Raw genomic sequence first — 23,526 nt, 5'->3', positions numbered from 1 at the left:
CACTGAAAATACAGTAAGTCTATATTATCACCACTTGATAAAGTTGGAATCAATAACCAGTGACTAGATTTCACATTGAACACAGAAAAACACTTATTTTCTGAGACAATTTTCCAAGACTTTTCTGCATCGATTTTTTTTCCACCTCTAATATTAGGTATAGAACAAATCACCATCATGTCACTTTAACACAACAATCACTTCCGGTTAAGACAACTAGCAGTTGATTTAAATTGCAGAGATATGAGAAATCGTCAAACTTATTCTGTGGTCAGTAGTCCGAACGGTGATGAGATGTTGCTGTCAAGCTGTCATTTTCTGTAGTCTGTAGCCCAAGAGGTAGGCTAAATTAGGTCTCCAACCGAACTGCTGTGAAAAATGTTGTTATTAATGAGATATGAATGCATAAAAAATGCTTAGATGAATGAGATACACTTTGGAATAACACCATAAATAACTTGCCTCCATTTTTCTTAGCTCTGTTAAATTGCATGTACATGATGCAGTGGTTTTCTACCTAGACGTTATTGTAAATAAACATTGTTATTTGTTTTATTTGAAAACAGATTAGTTCAGCAGATTATTGGCCTCCTCTGAGCAAGTCCCCTATAATCAGTGCAGGCACCACTGTAGGTTTTCTGATCTCACATGAAACATTGAAAGCATCACTGTACTGAAATGACTGAAGGTCAGTAGGGGTTTAGTGGTAATGAACATCTTTCAATTATTACCATAGTCCTAACACAGAATTGCTTTAAATAGATTAATTCCCCCAAAACATCACATGAAAATGGTGTTTGCATTCAGACTCAAACAGCAAATCTAGAACCGGTACAAGCTCTAACAATTGCTGAATGTCACGGTCAATGCCAGTACGTCATAACATTAGACTATTCTACTGATTTTCTGTCTAAACTAAAGGACTAAACCGTAAATCTTTGTAGCACTGTGTATCACTCTGAAAGAAATATGTACTGCAGTAAGATGTATCATATAGTAAAAGACCCTTTCTTAAGTGCAGTCTGTCTGACAGGGTCTGTTTCAAGACTTTGTAGTGGTGTGGTCTTAAGCCCAAGACACACCAAGTCGATAATCGGCCGTTTGACAGTCTGGCTAGGTCAGTGACTCGAGTTTGTTTGGTGTGTCCCGTGCCGTCGTCCGTCTGTGGGGCTGTCGGCCTTCATTTTGGCCGACCTGACGTGTTCAGTCGGAGACAGGGCAGTCGGGACTCACCCGGAAATGGCGAGCGGAATGAGCGTGACTAGAGTCTCTCAAAATCTGACGAAAATCTTTTAAACTGACCTTTGTTGAGCTGAAATGAAGACAGATTCAGCAACTGCATGGTCTATTTCTCGCTTAAAATGTTTTCAGAAACATGTTTCAGTGAACTATTTTAGTACAATATGAGATCGTATTCTGAACGAGCCGCCATGACAGTCTGGCTTTGAATTTCCGGAGAAAACAAACCCATGTGACGCATTCGTCCAATCAGCTGCCGGTTTTAAATTTCTTGGGCAACAATACAGAGTAGTGCCGCCTGCTGCTATGGAGATGTATTACGTTTCTCAAGTCAGTGTCGCCTCAGTGTGTTCTGAGGCAGTTTTTTGGACCTCGGGGACCCGACTGATCATTCCGACTGGCTTTTCTGTCGACAGTCGGCCATCTGGTTGGTGTGTGTCGGCTATTAAAGCAACACTAGAGAACTTTTCCAGCTTCGGTCTCCCAACAGGTTGGAGGCAGAATTTTCCATTACATTACATTGTCCAGTTCATTCAAACTACAGATCTGCTAACCGATCTGGCAAACTTTCATAATGTAATGTAATGGACAATTCCGCTTCCAACCTGTAGGGGGACCGAAGCGGGAAAAGTTGTCTGGTCTTGCATCCCAAGTGGTAGACAGGTGTTTCATTTTGAAGTCTAAATCTTTCTTTCTTTTGCAAATACAAAATCTTCTAACTTTGACTTGGTCTTGGAGTTATGTTATGACCTGAGATTTCTGAGGATTTAGAAGACTCAAAAGGCTTTCATTAAAACCCCCAGTAAACCCATTCTTCTATGACTCTCTTTCTTTCTTTCCTCCTCCTCATTTGGCTCCTTTTAGGCAGTCACTAAGACTATGTTTGTAGTGCTTGCACAGCAGTGGTCGATAATAACTATGATGATAATGGGATTCTGGCCAATCTTGCATTACCCACAGCTGATGGCATGAAATGTGATTATCATTTGCCATTTTTTGAATGGCACTGCCAGTACAGCTGTCTGTGTTATCATTAGTATTGTAGAGCGTTAAGCATCGTGTTGGAAAGCTTTATCATCCTTCTGTATTTTATTAAAGTTACAAAAGAATCTGGCACATTTTCTTTGTCAGACTCATTGTGGTATTTGGGGAGGAATATTTCTTCCTGGATAGTTTTCACCAGATAGAAAATGCCGCCTAACAAATGGCTCCATATATCCAAATTTACTTACGCATTTCACTGCAGCTCACCTAAATATCATCCAGCAAATTAATGACTAGCTGAGGGTCTTCCCTGCTTAATTAGACTGACTAAATAGTCAGCCCTAATTGATGGAATAAACACACACTAACACCCAAGTCTTTAGACACATTGGCCAATAATTAGGAATTAAAATATAATTCTGATCTATCTACATTGCTGTTTATTTTTCTATCTAACAACCTTTTTTTTCTGACTGTGTTGCATCCAGGAACCAATAAGATGAAAAATTCTTATTTCTAAAAAATCATCTTAGGGCTATGCTAATTGTAAAATCCATCCTATGAACATTCTTAAACTTGCTGCGTGTTTCCATTAATAATTGTAGCTTTAGCAACTCTTAGATAGTATTGTGGATTATCAAGTCTCTACTGTTCATTCTGTTAAAACTTTTAGCTAGTTGTTGTATCACCACCTGTGAATAAAAGTGGTCTTTAATGAGTGGAGATGTTTAAATTATAACCACACATACTAAAAAAGGTAGAAGTATTGTAGTTACAGTAGATGTAGAGTGTGTCATATATAAAATCTTTTTAATAAGCTGAACGTTTGGGAAAAACTCAGAGCCTTATTTTAGATGCCAGTATCCATTACCATTTCATGCAACGTGAAATGCAAAAAGTTGTGCTTTCACAGCATGATATCCACACAACACTTGGCTGCATGCTGTTGGACTCGCTGGATTTAAACATCTGCAAAATCTACTTTAGGCTGGAATGGAGGAAGAGTCATCTGTATGTTCAGGATGTTCCCATGTGAACAGCATTAAACACAAGGCTATTTGACCAAAGAACAACAACAACAACCCTATCTAATCAAACTAAACTGACAGCCCATAGTATGGTAAGTTTTGCTTTGTGAAATAGCAGATGCCATATAATACCACTGAAACAGACACATTAAGAAAAAAGTTACATGTTGTTATCTTCCAGCATGTGCAATGAAATTCCACACCATATTTGTGCTGTAGGCTACATCTTGTGTGCAGTCTTATCTTGCAAACCCATTTTAACTCTGAGAGGTCTTTAGAAATTGCATGATAACTGCTACTGAATCCTAAATGTAGCATCTATGTTTTTTTCTCTCTCATTCCTAGAGAGTTGGGAAGGAAGAGATGGGCATCCGCCTAGTTTGCATTCTGCACAGGCTGTACGATTCAGGGCCTGTCAGGCAAGCGCTCTCCTCATCTGAGGTGCCTTTGAGAGCTTGGGAGAAAGAGATGCATGTGAGGAGTTCTGAAGGAGGGTGAACTTCACACTCGCCTAATCTCTACTCTGGATCTGTCTGTCGTTCAGCGGAAGCACCAGCTAGCAGACCTGGCACTAATTCAATCACTGCTTCTTGATTGGCAGGGGAGCGTGCTGTAGCCCTGGGGAAGCGAGAAAAAAAATTCCCTTTTGCCCTAAAATAAAGATAGAAGGGAGAAAGGCTGTCTCCCTTTAGGCTGAACTAGACCAGTGAGTGTCTGCAAGACTGCAATACTTGCCAAAGTATCAAGAATGAAAAATAATTTACATAAAACTAAACGTAAAAGTGTTATGCCCTCTAAATATAACTGCAGTCTTTATACTTCTCTTCTTTATCTTTAGTGTGTCCTCCATATTTAGTGAATGTTACACAGCTAAATACTAAGGTTTATTTTGCAAAAAACCATCCCAACCATATGAAAAACCATCCCGGCCTCTAGAAATTATGTTTAAATATAACTGATTTCCTTTGCCAAATATGTTTTGAGGAACTCATGATTGCTGCATGGATTATGTTTGTTAGCAAAATTTTTTCAGTCAAGACATGCTACAATAAGCATACAAAACGCAAGACCGTGGATGTTTTCTAGATATGTTTTGTGATTTTAATCTTGCAAATATGTTAATTCAAAAAAGGTTTCCACATTATGTTGAAAAAAAAGCAGCATTATATTTTGTGTCAAAATGTTTTTGCTGTTCCAAATAAGGAGAATGTAAACAAAAAATATACAGGAGCTCAAACAATTTTTTCAGGAGGTTTGGAAAGAAACTAAATGGGAATGGTTGAAGTACAGTAAAGGTACATGTGACCAGTTTACAAAAGATTGTACACATGTCATGTCAAACTGTGACACTTTATATTTGAGCAATTGCAACATTCTAGAGAGAATTGGGAGAGAATATGTTTCTTCAAGGGAAGATAAATTACTTTTTAAGTATGCTTTTAAGTTATTTGCTAAGGCAGCATGCTTTCAGTATTCATTATGAATGTTCTTCTCTTTTAAAGTCTTGCCTAAGTAAGTTTTCAGTATAATAAAAAAAGCTAATGATGATGACATAGAATAGATATTTCATTACCTCACATATTTTGCACACATAGTGTATATTCTCACTCATTTAATCATAAGAATATGATGGTTACAACAGGTAACTTTTACATATATTTATTTGCCCTTAGTGTATTTTATCATAATAAAACACAATATAAACACAAAGAAGAATCACTGATACAAAATTCCAAAACTGCCCCTCATGCCTAACCAGGTGGGATGAATACAAACATTAGGGTATTAAATGGAAGCACATCCATTAAATACTACAGACACTGAATTAAGCCAAATGGTTAGCACTTGCTCCGCTATTAAATTTGAATGACGTTTCTCCAGAGAGTGACAATATTATGAGAGGAATAATTCCATCTGTATGAATAATTAAAAATAAAGTTCTCAAACTTTTTTCCCATTTTCCTTTCTTTAATCTGACTACATCTGAATTATAAATCAGAGAGGCTGTCACACTGCTCATATGCATAATATGCTGTCTTTATCATTTGTCTGAAATACTTCATTAGACTGACTGGTTAGAAACCATTTTTATATACTACCACTGAATGTGTTAGGAGGCACATCAAGCACTAAGGTGAAATGTAGGTCTGATGGTAAGGAAGATGTGTCTGAAGTTTGTACATCTTTGCAAAGCATGCTGAATGTCTCATCACAACTAAAAAAGTGTGAATTAGAGGTGATCTATTACTGTAGCATGTCAGGTTCATACTTTTATTTTGTGTTTGTACTAGAACATGTTTACATGCTTTAATGTTCAGAAAACACTTTATTTTTCTCATACTGCCCATGGCTGCTGCACCTGTATTCACCCTCTGTCTGAGACGATCTCATATTGTACTAAAATAGTTCAATGAAACATGTTTCTGAAAACATTTTAAGCGAAAAATAGGCCATGCAGTTGCTGAATCTGTCTTCATTTCAGCTCAACAAAGGTCAGTTTAAAAGATTTTCGTCAGATTTTGAGAGACTCTAGTCACGCTCATTCCGCTCGCCATTTCCGGGTGAGTCCCGACTGCCCTGTCTCCGACTGAACATGTCAGGTCGGCCAAAATGAAGGCAGACAGCCCCCCAGACGGACGACGGCACGGGACACATCGAACAGATTTGAGTCACTGACCTCGCCAGACTGTCCCACGGCCGATAATCGGCCTGATGTGTCCCGGCCCTAAGCCACCCTGCTGAAAAAGCCAGCCCAGTCTGCCTGATTAGTTAGCAGTCCGCATCTCGCTTCTGTTGTTGTTATCTCCGTACAGTCGATGTCCGGCTTCAACGGCAGGACTTTGTACCGTGAAAAACACAAATAAAGGCTTATAAACCAAATATGACACAAACGGACGTTTCAAAACGTTTCAGCGGCAATGTGACCCGAATTTGGGGAGAAATTAACAACATTGGCAGCCAAGATTACAGGTTTCCCTGGCATTAGCACGCAGCTACTGTAGTAAGCAGTGCACAGTAATAGTAAATAGCAGCAGGTTCTACCGTCAAAAATCGCAGATAAAGGCTTCCGAACCAAATACTACCAAACCGGACATGTTTCAACAGTAATGTGACCCTAAATTAGGGAGAAATTAACTACACTGGTAGCCAAGATTACATCTTTCACTGCCGTTAGCATGTAGCTACATGTGACAATGTTAACATTGCCATAGCTTAAAACATTCAATCAATCATAGAAGGCCGTAGAAGGCTGGCTCAGTGTTACGTGACACTGAGCCAAGAGTAGAAAAAAACTGTTCAGAACAGTGGAAAATCTAAACGTTTTAGCTCACGGGGATTTCTCTGAAATATGTTTAGGCTACCTCATTATTTGAGGCTCTGGCCACGTTTAACATGGAAATCCAACATTATAACATTATAGCTATGACAGAAAATATGGAAAAGCATAATAGTTCACCTTTAAGTTTAAGAGTATATATTGCACATTATACGGCAGCAAAATCTTATGCTGTTGGTTACCAGTGCTCAACTTATTTTCTATATTCCACAAACAAATTCAACACATCCTAGCCAAGCAAATACACCGTGATATTTTTTTAAACTACTTGCCATATCTGATCATGTTGCTGAGTGCGAGTGCTGAGTGAAGGCAGTTATGTCTTATCTGACACCACAGATCCATATCCAGAAAAATTTGTTATTTATGGTTCACTTGAAATGTATGATGAATTTTAACATCACCAGAGTATGTAACCTATTTTACAGAAGTCAAGGTAGATATGCAACTTTTTTTTTTCACTAGTTACATTGTAAGCTGATGGAAATTCAATGAAGATCTACTTTTCTGGGGTCTTGTATATTATTGTTCCCAAGACAACAATGCTACTGGGTACAGAACATTTTGTGAGGGACTCACTTCCTCGCGGTGCCTTCAAACACATTATCTGTGATCTTGATACAGTATAGACTGCAATAAGCTCAACATCCTGGGCCACCGATTGGGAATATAAAAGTTTATAGTGAAATAAACAGGTAATTTTCAGTACATAGCATATGCTTCTCTGTCAAGTAAATGATAAGTAATAAACACAGAAGATTCTGCTCTCTACTAAGAGTAGATGGTTGACTGAATGGGAGCAATAGAGATAGGCCGAGCTTTTGTTGTGGCGAGCAGCTAAATGAGAAACAGAGTAAAACTGGAAGGATCAGATAGGAAGTGAATGAATGAAAGTGGAGCTGCTCGTGCCAATAATTGTCCTGTGCCTTTGGGATGAGTGAATGGTCAGTCGAAACAGTGTGAAAGTTGCCCTATCAGTGATGCAGAGTGTCACCTGGCCCATAATAGGTTCCAGGATTGGTGATAAAACAAGCATCAATACCCTGGGACTCTTAAATGGCCAGGCCTTTGATCTGAAGAGAGGAAGACTGATGAAGATTCATGTCGATAGAAACTAGGCATGTCATATTTTTTGACATAAACACGAGTTGCAATTAAATCATTTTTTATGGGTGCGCTGATAGAGTCAAGCCAGATTAATTTATCTGCTGGATCCTACTAGTAATTGAATTGTCTCTTCATACTAAAGTTTTTTTATGTTTTATGGCAATTAATTGAGTTTCTTAAAGCATTTGACCTAAGGCTGTGATTCTCTGAGGGGCACTGACTTAGATTTTAGGGTGCTATATGTATTTTTGTGAGACAGCAGCTTGTGGAACATAAATCAAAATACTGAACACAACCATTAAGACCAATAGAAGCAGTTTTTTAGAAAAATACCAAATTTGTTTCAGTCCTGTTAAACTTCAGAATCCAAGTCTTCTTGTAACAAGCTAATGCTGGACAGTAATCTCTGAACACTATGTCCAGTCCTCCTGTAATCCACCACTCACCAGCTATTACAGCCCGCATCACTTACTTCACGTTAACAAGCTACAACAAAGCTGTTACTAAGACTGTATCAGCAACATTTAACAGTGATGGTGCTTCAGGTTACTGCAAAAAAGCCTATCCTCTGAGCACTTTCACTTCTGTGATGAGGGAGGTTGCACTACTCGCCTGACTCAGTCAAACCGACATGAGAGTACACCCTGATCAGTATTCTCCAATGAGACTCCTTTGCAGAACACAGCATGCTGTCTTCTACTTAAACAAGCTGAGTTAGAGACACCAGGTGGACACTGAACACTGAGCTGCAGAAACCAGAGTCCACTGTGCACTATAGTATGTAAAGTCTGGTTCCCCTTACGCACAACATTGCTAATGGATTTGTGAGAAATCACTCCCATGTGTTGCATACAGAGATTAAAAAAAAATGTACTGCAGTACTTTATTTTTAGCTTTTTCTGTTTAAATATATACAGGAACAGCCTGTTACTTCTGTTTGGAAGCAAATACCCAGAAAAAACGAATCGAATCCAAGAAATGTTAGATTCTCAAATATGTACTCAACTACTGGATGTATGCAGAATGCATTGCCAGTGTTGCATAATGCATTGCGCTTCCCTAGTTTAAGAAATGCAAATCACCCCAAGTTGATGGAATCCACTCAAGTTGATGGCAACCTTCCACAGACATGCTATGAAATATTTGATATTTTTCAAACGTTAGCGATGTAGCGAAAGTAAAAGACAGAGAGAGAGAGAGAGAGAGAGAGAGAGAGAGAGAGAGATACAGGTAGGGGGAGAGAGAGGCAAGGACAAAGGAGGAGGGGCGGACATGAGAGAAGGAAATAAGTATAAAGTTTTCCTTGTAGAATATGACACCATCTGTTACTGACTTTGTCTCCTTCTGTTATTAAACAAGGGATGAAAGATGTTGTATACCACCATGTGTACACTTTTAAATGAGCTCAAAGAAGCCATTTTGCAGGGTAATATATACCATTCAAGCAGGGTACCATTCTGATGTATTTTTTGTAACAGACACCCAGTCACACAAAATAAAAAAAAACAATAATCCTCTCTGAGCACTGGTTGTCTTTTAAAGCCCCCACACTCTAAATGCAGTTTTGAACACTGTCGTCCCTGTTGTGATATACTGGACCGAAAGCAATTTGTGAGTGCTTTAATAGGGAGGAAGTGACTGTATTACAGAGCTATTATGCCTCAGTTTAACATAGGGTGTCAGGTATTTTTGGGCAACACTAGACACCATTTTGAACCTCCTATTCCAAATAAAATAAAAGCAAAAGAATCTGCTCTTTTAAGATGCAGATTCATTTGGGTAAGCTCTATTTTTTGCCTAAATTACCACTACATCAAAACAATAAAAACTGCTCTTTAGTGCTTGTTGTGACATATACAGTATACAAAAATAGTATATAAATCAATGTGCCATTGCCTTCCATAGTTCAACTGATCTTCTTATGTTAGAAACTATAAGGCATCTTTATCGACCGGAGGCCATAATCCATCATAGGATATTTGGCATAGTCTGCTTTCTGCAGGGAGTGCAGACGCTCACTTGTTATTTCAGTCAATATCTTTTATAACAGGTAGTGAGCTTTAAGTTGTATTTGTATCAATATTTGTGGAAAAACATTATACGGTACATTGTTTAGGAATCAATAGCTTTAAACCTTTATCCCGAGCCAGATTACTCACATTACCGAGACTGTGCTGACCTGTATTGTTATCAGTAACTGAGTGGACAGTGCTAGTATTATGTCAAAAAAGATTTACTTTTTTTTATCCAAGAAAAAAACAAAAACAAACAATGCTTAAGGGCTTAAGTATAATGAAAAAATATAAAAGGTAGAAAATAAACAGCATATTCCCCAGCAACCCCCGAAAAGAGATATGATGAGTTGACAGTTGTTTGACAATTCAGTGAGAATCCCCAAGATGTTTCACTTTTCGATTTCCCACTAACTGGACATTTGGGGTGCAACAGACATCACTTTGAATTTGGGTGACCGTTCCTATCTTTAAACCTCGGCCCCAGCTCCCCCTAGACCCTTACCCTCCCGGAGTAAAAGGTTCAAACAACTGAATCGATAGCAATTTAAGGCAACACTCTTGTCACTTCCTTCTTCTTCTTCTTCTTCTTCATCTCCCACCACCCGGACTGCATCCTGGGAGACAATTTTCTGTGTGACATTGCTCTGATAGGACAACAAAGAATGCCCAGGACAAATTGCTCTTTGGAGAGAATTGATGGGCTTCTGATAAGACAGGTCCGCTGATAAACATGTTCCATACCACTAAGTCTAAGAGGATGGCAGGTTATTTTTTGTACTCACATGCATTGCTTTTAAAGGTGGCAGTAAATATATATATATATATATATATATATATACACATACACACACACACACACACACACACACACACACAGTACAGGCCAAAAGTTTGGACACACCTTCTCAAATGCATTTCCTTTATATTTTCATGACTATTTACATTGTAGATTCTCACTGAAAGCATCAAAACTATGAATGAACACATATGGAACTATGTACTTAACAAAAAAGTGTGAAATAACTGAAAACATGTCTTATATTTTAGATTCTTTAAAGTAGCCACCCTTTGCTTTTTTATTAATAAGGAAAGAAATTCCACTAATTAACCCTGACAAAGCACACCTGTGAAGTGAAAACCATTTCAGGTGACTACCTCATGAAGCTCATTGAGAGAACACCAAGGGTTTACAGAGTTATCAAAAAAAGCAAAGGGTGGCTACTTTGAAGAATCTAAAATATAAGACATGTTTTCAGTTATTTCACACTTTTTTGTTAAGTACATAATTCCATATGTGTTCATTCATAGTTTTGATGCCTTCAGTGAGAATCTACAATGTAAATAGTCATGAAAATAAAGGAAACGCAGTGAATAAGAAGGTGTGTCCAAACTTTTGGCCTGTACTGTATATATGTATATACAGTATTTATTTTCTAACTGTACAGTGGAAATATGCCCCCAATAATAATGATGAATGCTAAAATCCATTAATGGATATCCTGAACCAAAGCTATAGTAAATGGCATGCACAGGAAGTAAATGTTAGAAAATTGATTTAATTTTGCACAACCTCTTTCATCCGCTCAATGTAGTCCGAGCTTAAAAAAAAAAAACTTTCATTCATACAATTGAAATGCCAGCGTGTTGAACCACCAAGTCAAACCAATTCAACTTTCTTTCCGCAGTTGGCTGGTGGATGCTGATATCTAAATATCACTGTTGAACCTGCCATTCTGTCTTACAGAGCAGAAATTGCACGGCACACCTCCTAATCCATCACTACCATTATCTTCAGAGTGTCCTGTGAGAATTAGCTGAGAATGAGGTTCCATCATTCACCTGCTGTCTGTCCACCATTACCACAATCTACACTCAAGGGGGGATCCTGTAATAACTCCTATAACATCTTTATGGGCCGTCATTTTATAGAGACTGTATATTTAAGGTTATATTAGAGCTTTTTCTAAATATAATAAATATCGTTTTCCTCCTCAAGTATTTATTCTGATTTGAAGAGCTGAATACAGTACAGGCCTGGCATATCTATCACTATTGATTAATGGATCAGCTTGATATTATAACAGCTCAATAAATCATAGCTCAATGACTCGAAAACTGAGACAGGCTGCATGGTATGCTTATCATATTGTATGACATCTTGACATCAGCAGCATAGATCGCAAAAAAAAGAAGAAGAAGCAAACTTGTATCGCAGCCGTGTGATAGATTTCCTGTGACACTGATGCCCCTAGTGAGGGCTCACCATCTAACAAGTCTTGGCATATGGGCCTCAGAACATAGTATTACCATTAGCACACACATTGTCATTAAAACAGTGTTTAATAAATCAGAACACATGCATGGATTCATTTATTTAATTTGAATGCATAACAAGTTTAGGTATTCAACTCTATCAGAGTGAAACATATTTGTTTCTGCTCTTCGATTCTATTATTATGTTAACTATTTATGTTATTTAGTTTAAAAACAACAACCATTAAATGGATTAACTCTTTAAACTCTTGGTTTGCTAGGGGTTTACTGAACTAGAGGCTCTGCACGCTGTAGATGTTATAAAAGTGTGGCTCCACTGTCCTGTGGGCTGGTCTGTTGAGAGCTAATTGAAAGATACTACCCTCTTGAAAAAGAACATTTGTCTACAAATTCGGAGCTGCTATGTCTGAACAGCCTTAAAGGTCAGCCAAATGATCTAAGCTGTCACTTTGGGTTTTTACCACCTTGGATGAGATTACGTCTTTTGAGTGTCTTGTCCCTTTGGTATCATTTGGTTTGAAGCATCAGACAGTAAAGGTTGGTATTAATGAGGCTGCTGTTTGAAGTTTACTGTGATTACATTACCTGACTGCTGAATCCTTAACTTTGTAGACCTGCAACTGTAATAATATAAGTAATAATGTAACAGTAATAGAATATTAATAGTGTATACTTTGTATACCGGCAACTGTCATGGGAGCAATACTATAATTAATAATGTAAAAGTAATAGAAAATGAATAGTAATAGAATAATAATAGTGATAATGATAAAAGTAACACAATATACACACTTCTTTCTTGTTCTGTCTTGATTATACACAGCTTTCGGGAATTGCTCCAACCTCTCCAACATCTGTGATAACACAGTATGACATAAATTCTTTCAGCACAATATATCTAAAACACAGAGTAAAATAACCTCGAACATGTGTAAGATGGGGTCTCTGTAGGATTTTTTTTTGAACTACAAATATGGGGATCCATTCTAAAGTGCATTAAAAGAAGAGGAAGCTGAAGAAGAAAAAGGCGATCAAATATTGAAGACTCTCTTGGGCACTGGCACGCAACAGCCCTGTTAACCTGACCCAACTTCTTGGCTGTCGCCAAATGAAGCTCCACTGCACTAAAATATTAACCACCTGCAATCTTTGACACACACGGGTACTGAGAAGCCTTGGCGGGGTCTCACAATTGATCCACATCTGATGGAAATCCATCCAAACGTGTGGGTATTTCTTGTTATAAATACATTTAGTTCATATACTATAGTGCATTTTAAATATGGCATAAAACATATGTGGCATACTGAAAATGCATACATGCAGTACTGAATGTATTTTTGTTAACATACCCAAATATATCATAACTCATCGGCATAATATAATTTATATACATACATGGGTTGTTTACCATATTAACAATTGCATCATTTGATACTTCGAGCATGAATTTAAGCATGGATGTAAATTGCATCACAGTGCATCTATAGGTGCATACAAACATTATATAGAGTGCAAAATCAATCTGTTGCAGCTACAGACTTAGAGCAGTTTTGCATGTGGATTTTAAATTACACTGCACAATCAAACTAAATTCATATATATTTGTTTAATTCAGCAAAAGGGATTTAGAGTATTATGTAAAACTTAAATGATAGGAAGAGTGTCAAGTAGTTTTGGAGAACATTTGTTTTTAATACATATACAAAGAAGGAGCATAAAAGTGACAAAAATAGTGTTAAGAATGGTACATATATTCTTAATAACAGCAGACCAAGAATAGAGCCCTGTTCTAAGGAGGATTTATGAATGTTTTAAAGATGTCAATATGCAAGCCTCTCCATTTGCCCAGTTTCCCCCCTTTCCTAAAATCATTATAAAAAAAGAAAGAACAAACATTATGCTGAAGTTTCCAAAGCAGTAAATTCCACTGTGTGCTGTATAGAAATAAAAGAAATAAAGATTGGTTACACATCAACTTTCCCCTTTGGCAGAAACAGTACGTCTCTACTGAACAGAGGTTAAGCTTAATAACAACTAAGAGTGATTATGGTCTCTGTGGAGTCTCTTTTAACTAATTTTATCTTAACTTTGTCATACCATGATACATGTTAAACACTATGTCGATAATGTACCTCACCGTATTAAAGAAAAGAGGACATTAATCACTTAACCTACTAACTATAAGTGAAATTAAACTTACTTGGAAAAATGCTACCGAAGTAAATTTCAAACTGAGCCATTCATCTTTAACATATTATTTTCAGAATGTCAGTAGTCTACTGTGATTTTTTAAATGACTTTAATGAGATAGATGAATGTTTTGCAGAAAATGTCAGGATATTAAAATTGTAAAATGCTGGACAAAATGCAATATGCTTCGGTACGAGTATTTCAACACTACAGTTAATACTGTAGTAATTCTGGGTTAATGAAGCACTGCCTCTCTGTCTGCCTTACCCTGTTCATGCTTCAGTAACAAGGCTCTGGGCTAAACAGATGATGAAGTTGTTGTTGTTGTTGTTGTCATCTGATATTTGCACTGCTTTCATGGCAAATGGAAATGAAATTCTTTTAGACCTTTTACACATATGGCCATTAAAGACATTTTGACTTGGAGTCCTTCTTGTCATCTGCAGTAAATTGTCTCGCAATGACAGACCTTCCTCCACAGCGCTGCGGAGGATGGTCTGGCTAGTTCACATAGAATGGGAGAAACACTCTGGGCTCTGGTTTATTGACGTGTCTTCAAACCAATCACAATCGTCTTGCACAAAGTCCCGGTGCTGCTGCAAAATAGCCTCGGGAAGGAACTTGTTTCGGTGGAACGTGTGTACGTTCAATGTTGTTTTAGTCGTGCAACAGAAAACTCAGATTGGACAGATAGTCTAGCTAGTTGTCTGGATTTAACCTGCAGAGATCTGAGGAGCAGTTAACCATAGTCCTCATAAATCGACCGGAGTTTAAAATTCCAACACAAACAAAGCGGAAGGTAACGAACCTCCGGCCATAAAGAGTGACATCCGGCGAAACGGAGAAATCACGGAAGTAGAACGTCATGGATATAGACTAGCTGCAGTGCAACTGTATGTAAATCTTTGTGTAAAAAAACAAGCATCGATGTATGTCAGTATATTTTCTAAAATAATGCAAATGACTATGAAGGAATAAAATAAATCATAAACAGAAGCAGGATCATTTGTCATTTGGGTGATAGTTTACTTAACACTGATGACTTTATCTTGGGACAGGAAATTATTGTGGAGCCTCAAGGTGATTTAATGGAGAGGAAAATGTCAAGATGAGAACATGGAGAAGACTTCCTCTGCAGCATTTTTTTTTTTTTAAACTTGCCCTGAGCAAGCCTGACAAGATGAAACCAGACTGGACTCCGAACAACAAGGGCTCCTGTTAGGGGACTGCTCTCTGACTCATCCTCTGCAGCTTTAACAAGCCGTCTGCAAAGGGCCATGCCTTCATTCAAAGCAAGGCATTATCCACTGTCTTTATTTGTCCATTTCTCTATATGTCTCTCATCCATGCTCACTTGCACGTTTGAACTGCAGATATAAATAAACAACACAGATATATGTGAAATACACTGTCAACTAGTCATATTTCCTCTCTCTTGCATTGTATCCTTTATGTATGTGTCACTTTTCAGCCTCTTCCTTTTTTTCTTTCCACTATCTACAGTATAGCATTGTAACATGTTTGTTCCACACTATTTATTTGCACAACAAAAAAGAAAGAAATCTACATAAAGGTTATTGCAAACCATTTTATCTTTTGTCAGCGAATGTTACGTAAAACACGATTGCTCACTGTGATATCGGTTGCAATTGACTGGAAATTAATGTTTTTTATGAATACGGAGTTAAAAATTACTTGTTTAATGGTGGGAGAGCTTAATTTGCTTTGTTGCTAGTCTGGTGTTACTTGGCGTCTCACTGTGGCATGGCCAGCAACCCTAGTCAGCCACAGTCACTGGTAATCTGTTAGGGTTTTACACTTCCATTTTGGCTGGACAGAAACATTATCACAGTTTGCATTCATAGCTGCTCCGTGTGGATGCCTGATAATCTTGTAAACAATGCCCTCAATCCTGCCGAATACACAAAGATAAACAACAAGCGGTCGCAATGACACAGCACGAGGTCAAGTCTGGCATCTTTCCTCATTTTCCATTTTCTTTTTTCTCCCCCGTGAATATAGTTAGAGACACTGAGATGTGGTGCCAAAAGCCTTCATTTTCAGGGGAAGGGATTTCACTTGACAGTGCCAAAAAGCCTTTCCCCCAGAACTCATTATCTTGTCCTCTTTGTCACAAAGAGCAAAAAGCCACATTTGTGAGCATTGTTTAATCTCTGACCAGAGGTCAGGTTTTACTAACAGGTCAGTCATACAAGAGGGAATGAGCGCAATTTACATTTATGCAAATGGCATGGAGTAATTATCGACTATACAAGTTTGTAATGGTTTCCTGTGCAGCTGCCAGAGAGAGATTGTCGAGCAACTGGCGAACATTGATTATTTTCCAATAAATCAATGTTTAATAACAGTGATGAGGGTCAGAATTTAATCAACTGCATTGCATAAGAAACAGCAGCAGCCGGGATAAATTGATGTTTCCTTCAAAACAACTGAGCAGGTTAATTTCTCTCAAGCTGTTTGGTATCTGCTTTTAGAAAATGTTCTCATTTCATCAACAATAGACGATGAAATGTAGACTTGAATTGCTCATTACTGATTACGTTTTCAGGTTCAGTGAGAATCTGTCCCTCTAACACAAAATACAAACTAAAAATCAGTATATTGCCTAATAACCATGGTCACTATACTGAAGATGTGTGAAGATAAGGGAAGTTCTGCTGCTTCTGTTCAGAAACTGCTCACTCACTTCCATGAAACGTCTGTTACCAACCCAATTCTTCCACTTTGATGTGGATCACCTTAGACTTTGCTGAATCATGTTATGCACCTAAAATGTTACATGTGAGGCTAGTGGCTTACTTAGACAATGAGAATCTGTTTAGGAACAAATCATTATTCCTGAATCAATAGAGCAGGACATGAAACATGTTTGTGTTTTATCCCTCCCCTTTCCTTACCTCCTATGTAATAGGATTTCTCTTTGCAATAAATGGATATGTCTGGCTTGGAACATTCCCCTGCACTTTACAACCCGTTTCCCCACACATCAACGTACGCCATGGCTTGGGCTGTCACAGGGGTAATGAATAGCAGCAATGAATAGCAGAAGAAGTAAGATAAATAAAATAAAATATTGCTTTGGCACCGGCTTCGTTCAAACTACTTTAACTGGCACACACGTCTTTCTGATGTCAGCAAAATATCTGAGCGAGAGCAGGTAGGCCGAATTATCAAGACATTAATCATCAGGTTGGACGTTAAAGCATGTTGGAGCCCCTCAATCTCCATTCAGCCCTGCTGGCCTATGGGAATTCCTTGGATACTTCTCTGCTTATCTTAAAATACAATTTCTATTTGTTTAGTTATTACTTTCACCTAGAGTAATTGCTTGTAACCCCCTCCTGCATTCAATTAAATGAAATTCCAGCAAAAGCACATTGCCATATCATCAACATCATCTTTATTATGTCCAAGGCCCATAAAAACACGCTTCACCAGCTAGAATGTTTCATGGAGTGCTCACATGTGAAATTAAGGCATCTCAGATTCTTTGTTGCATCATTGCTTTTCTTAACGAGCTTTATAAGTATAAAAAAGCAGTTCTTATAATGTTATTATAAAAATACTGCAATTACTATTTCAAATATTGTAACTCGTTAAAAAAGTTACACCATCTGATGTGAGCGTACCTTGTAGTACAATGTTGCAGGAAGCAGGTTTGGTTAGTGAAGTGTGATATGAAATGAAGGTTGACACATGGCCAGTGTTTAACTGAGGTAAGCCCACAAGACCTCCAGGGGCTTATCTCATAAACCTAAATTACTGATAAATTTGCTTAGTAAGCCTCCTTAAATGTCAGTGCAGTTTTCAAGCTAGCACAGCATGGATTCCTTTAGTGTTCTAGACCCAAAGAGCTGCTCAGGGGTGTGTTGAATGAAAGTTGGATTGATCTGCATTGTAATGAGTCACTCTCACATTAATTCATATGAGAATACTATGCGGTATCCAACCAAGAAATAGTAATTTGGACTATCACAAATATGGCATCCCTCCAACACACCAGACAAGTATTTCCAGGTGCAAAGACATCATGTAGCATTATGTCTCTATGGTTAGCACAGTTGTCAAACAATAAGAAGGTCCTGGGTTTGAGCCAGTGTAGTTCCTGGTGAAATTAGTTGTTCTGCATGTGCTACCTGTGTTGGCAAGTAGGGGTGGATGGAAACATGTATTCACAAAAAAAAATTGCGATTCCCACATGATTGACAGGAATTCAATCAGATGTTCTGGTTTCCTCCCACACCAACAACAAACTAATTGCTAAATATTTCTCTCCATTAGATACAAAGTGTAGAGCTGGTAGTGTAGTTAGTTTTAGTAGTATAGTATCTGTGCTAAGCAAAAAAATCTAAACCATCTAACCAATTTAGATTTATTATAATAGAGAACCACTGAGTAAAGCAGCATGAGTCTGTGTAACAATGATTTTCCATTCAAAGCTGATTTTCGGTTTGAATAATTTTGATTATGGAGCTTAAACATCTCTGTTTCCTCTTTAAGAAACAAAGACATGGAAAACATTTCAAGGAGAAGTCTTTTTAAGCTATAATGCTGTACTTGACTAAATGAAACAGCTGTCTAACTGCTTATCAAATGTTAGTGTTCTGACCATCCTAATGCATGCAGATTTACAGATTTAGAAGATATACTGAGTTCATAGTATGTAAAGTTTCTTACAGCATTAAAACCCTCAAGATGCTTAGCGTACATCTGAGAGCTGATAAACAGCCAGACGACAAAAACCATTGATCTGGACAAGATGTTTCATGACAGGCACTTATTTGCTCACAGTAATGTGTGATGGGTGCTTTCCTGGACTTTGAACTTACTCAAGCTTGCAAATTAAATGTAATCTTCATGCTTAATCAGATTATTTATCACTTGCAATGAAGTAGGTGGGTAAGAAAAGGAAAAAGTCGGACAGGTGCAAAAGCTAACAAGTTAATGATAGTTAAATAATGTGGGGGAAAAAGACACTGCTAAAGTTAAAGTCAAACAAGGGTAAGCCTGCTGCTTTATTAACACATTTTAGCCAGTGAGTCACCTTAAAACATTGCCAATGCGATGCCAACACGTTTGCATGGTGTTTGACCCAAGCACAGTTTGAGCAACCTAAGCACACCAGCAGGGAATTCTTGGCAGCCTTTGAGCATGAAAAAAAAACAAAAAAAACTCTGCACACAATGGCTTAGGCACGGGCCCAGGCTTGCAGTTCCTCCCCAGAGGTGCACAGAACTTTTAATCTAATTAAAACAAGACTGGGAAAGACAACTTGAAAGATAAGGGTGCCATAGAGAGTCGTCTGCCTGGCACCCCCGCCATCCATCCTTCTCAGTAGTGACTAAAGCTAGTTATTAAGACCTTGAGGGCGACAAGGGTGCAGCAAGGAATGGTTTAAGTAACAGTATTAAATAGAAGCTTGGTTTGACAGCTGCAGTCTTGACAAGACTGACAACACAATCCCAACAGCAGGACTGACAAAAACAGGCAGGAACAATTCATCTCTTTGGGTTTTACTTTTTCATGATGGAGTAGAATAGACACCTAAACAACCAGAACTGCAAAGACAATACAGAAGTCACCTGTCCTCTTAATACATTCCTGGGGCATGTACACTTGGTAGGTAAATTGGGAGTCTTTGCTCATTATGTATTCCATCAAGAGCTCTGCTTTATTTTGGCTTAATCTGTGTCCACTTGAATATGTTTGGTAGTGGTGGTGAATGGTGTGGAGTATATGGGCATATAGGAAAGTCAGAGAGAGGATTTACCTTTATGTTCTTCCATTCCCCATACCCATATCTGTAAAAAAAAAAAATCACTGGTGTCATCAGTTTTTCTTGTGGCTCAGAATTTTTTTTTATTTGAGTTATTTATGCCTGATAAGCCAACCAGGTCCAATATGAATCTTAAAATTTTGTGATAGACTGTTTTTATATGCTGGATATAAAAAATGTGTTTCCTCTAGTGAAAAGATGTATGTGTAGATAGTACGTTGTTAAAATCCCCATGATTCCAACCACTATAGTGCCTGCATGACTAAACAAGAAAAGGACAAAAAGTACTACAAAGCAATTTGTAAAGTAGATGTTGTATGCTCAACATTGGTGAAGCCATTAAGAGTTAATCACAGTATATGGACTTTAAGCTAATATAAGAAGGCAATGCACTGTAATTAGTTATGGGCTTTCAGGCAGTGTTTCTGGACTACACCACAACTAAAAGGTTAGGTTGCATCTTACTGACAGATGGCATATAGGCATGACCGTGGTTAACTGTCTTAATTAAGTCAGCAATGCTTGGATGAATGCATTAGGAGAAATACCACAACTATTAGAATGTTTGGTGTTAATAGTTTGCTGATTCTGATCAGTTAATTGGCAGTGACAGTTTCATTGAGTGTTGCTGTAAATTGATGGCTACTTCAATCTGCTGCACAGACTTTTTTGGATCACATACACTGTAAAACCAACTATTTTTCCCATCACAACATTTATACGTCGTATTTAAAAATAGCAATGAAATGGCATACTGTCAAAAAAGAGCTCAATGGAGTTTTAAGCCCCCAACCTCAACTTCAAGGCACCTAACCTTAACCCTAACCATTGCCCAGTCCTAGAGCCTTCCAGGCAGCGCTGCCTGGAAGCCTGACATTGGGGGCTTAAAACACCAAACACCCTAAAAAAGATGATTTGGATATGACACACTATGACTCAGAGACAGTACTTACAATGTCCAACAATAGTTAGCAATATAGTAAAAATTCTGTAGACAGCAATCGTTGTCTTCCTCCACTCTAAGATAGTTCTAGTGGCTTTAATGTATTGCTTGCCAGGAGGGTCATGCAAAGCAGGTAATAATTCCTTTACAGTTATGTGGGAATAATTAGTAATCTTCATTGTGCAGCTGTAGGGATGTTTGCTGTCCCATCAAACAACCCTCCTGCTTTCTGACAAATCTCATTATCGTACCCCTATATGTTTGTGAAAGCAATGGTGACAACAGCTCATGTACTACGGCATACAAACACGGTATGGATGAATATAAATAAGCTCTACGGTGACTTTCTGAAATGTCTTTAATCGTAATGTGTCAGCCATTTCTATTTGATTACAATGCACATGTTTTACTACAGTCAAGCACTCACCATGTATTCCTTAATATAAAATAAGTATGCATAAAAGCAATTAGGTTGTATCTTAAATGCACTCATACAAACATTGCAAACTTAATTAAGAAGGCTATCCACAGCTATGCCTATATATGCCACATGCCAGTAGAATGCCACAAATTTCACCTTTTAGCTGTGGCTCAGACCAGAAACATAGTGACTATCGTCCCATAAATACTAATTATGTATTACCCTCTCGTGTTCATTTTCCATGCACTGTGGTTAACTCTTAATCGCCTTCTCTCCAACATTTAACAGCATGTACATGGACTCAAAGCAGGGGAGTATATTGATACCTCTCCTGCCATTTGCAGTGTCTTAATTATGACAGCAATGGTGATGATGTTCATTTGTTTGGAAAAAAGATAATAAGCATGGAACATCCATATAAGTTCCATGGCTTTTCATTTGTGCCACCATTAGCTATAACATCCCAACTGCAGTCAATTACTGTGCTGTTTGCAAGTTATATAGTGACCTTATCCAAGCTGACAAATGGCCAATTTCTTCACACCCCTCTGCATCCCAGCATGCTTTGCCTTCTCTTATTTACTGCCTAGTTTTTAAATGCCACATTTTTTCCTGTTTATTCCCAAAGAGGCTTCTTTTGGTACATTTTTCTTTTTCATTAAGCTGACTGACTATTTTTTATATGGATTTCATTACCCTTCACTGCCACATAAGCCTGTCTGTCTGTCCTTCCGCCCGCCTGTCTATCTATCCATCTATTATAAAATCAAACATAAAAACTCCTGGTGTATGCCTTTCAGAGTAAGAGACAATATATGTTTTTTTGTGATTTGAGTGGACAGCCTCTTTGAATATAAATGGAAAGTGACTCATAAACATACTATCTGTAAATTCAGCAGGCAAACTAAATATAGTTTAGGATGAGTGCACTATATGATTTTTATGGTAGAGTAAACCGTAATCACCTGTACCAACAAAGTGATAATGGGCTCGCCCTGGCAGTGTTCCTAGTCCATCTCCTTGGGGTAATGACCCCTTAGAGCCACTGAACTTGCTGTGTATGCTTATGCTACACTGCTTGGATTTTAACTGTCCTTTCCGGCCCACATGAGAGGTCAGTTTCACCTTCAGTCAGGCGTTAAAATGAAGTCCACTCCCTCACTGAGCCCCATCACTCTAGACCATTCCGACTCCCAATTGAACACATAAAATGTAGTCTTATGAGCTACCAGCATCATATATTTTCCTGTAAATGGCGGAGGACAAAGTCCATCGAAAAAGGAAGAGGACTTGTGATGTAAAATAGGGTGGTGAAAGAAAAGGTTATTTCCCTCGTTTAAATATGCTATATTACAATGTACCAATATTGTCTTATTTACCCAGGCAGTATTTGTAAGCAGTTGAGAACCCTTAGAACCTGCAGAGATCAAAGTGTGTGTAGGCTCATTTCACCACAATGTATTCATCAATTCTGTCTTTATTGTAGTTCAAAGATCAATCTCTTTGCATAGCCTTCCCAGGTTATACATACACATGGATATGCATTTCATCAGAGGGATCAGAGCACAGGGTCAGCCAGAGTGCTATGCTCCTGGAGCAGTTGTTGGGGTTCAGTCACTTGCTCAAGGGCACTTAGTGGTGGATGATGGCATCATAGATGCAATGTCCTCCAGTTGCAAACTGCACCCTTCGGTCACCGATAAGGATCAAGCCAGCTACCCTGAGGTTACTGGTTGACCAGGCTTCTTGTAGGCATTCCTGCCTAGAGAAAGTAGTAGTCCATTATTAGGTTTCATAACCATTCATATACTTAATTTCGCTGTTCGTGAAACTGTAATTTAAATGTATGCTCTAAAGAGTTCTATCTACTACTGCAGCCTACAAAACCTACATTGGTTCTGTACGGTTCTTGTTATTTTTTCTTTTAATCTTTAACACTCCAGAAATATACTTCAGCGTATTACATATAGCTTAATTATCCACAATGTAAGGTACATTATTAAAAAATAGTTGTATCATGTAATCATGCATAAACTGAATTTGACTTGACTTTAAGCCCATTATTGGGACCATCTCTGAGGAAAGCTAGCTGAGATGTTGATACAGCAAGAGGGAAGACATTGATGATTTCAACAAGTTTTTCATTTATTTGGCAAAAAAAGGACAATGTGTATTGCCATCTACAGGA

General features: G+C 38.0%; 1 protein-coding gene across 5 annotated transcripts in view; it reads right to left on the bottom strand.

Annotated features, from left to right (window-relative positions):
* Positions 1-23,526, bottom strand: part of lingo2 (leucine rich repeat and Ig domain containing 2) — a 214,769-nt gene that overhangs the window by 55,763 nt on the left and 135,480 nt on the right. Inside the window, exon 5 of one of the 5 annotated variants that reach the window (XR_003693595.1) lies at positions 22,846-23,100. The exons of the other annotated variants lie outside the window; for them this stretch is intronic. The gene's annotated coding sequence lies outside the window, so the exon portion shown is untranslated. Of the gene's footprint in view, positions 1-22,845; positions 23,101-23,526 lie in introns of those variants that run through there. 5 annotated transcript variants of the gene reach the window in all.

Source organism: Perca flavescens, chromosome 10 (genome assembly GCF_004354835.1).
Source record: "Perca flavescens isolate YP-PL-M2 chromosome 10, PFLA_1.0, whole genome shotgun sequence".
NCBI classification, from domain to species: Eukaryota; Metazoa; Chordata; class Actinopteri; order Perciformes; family Percidae; genus Perca; species Perca flavescens.
The sequence above is the reverse complement of the archived record's forward strand: the minus strand, read 5'-3'. Positions and strand labels throughout refer to the sequence as shown.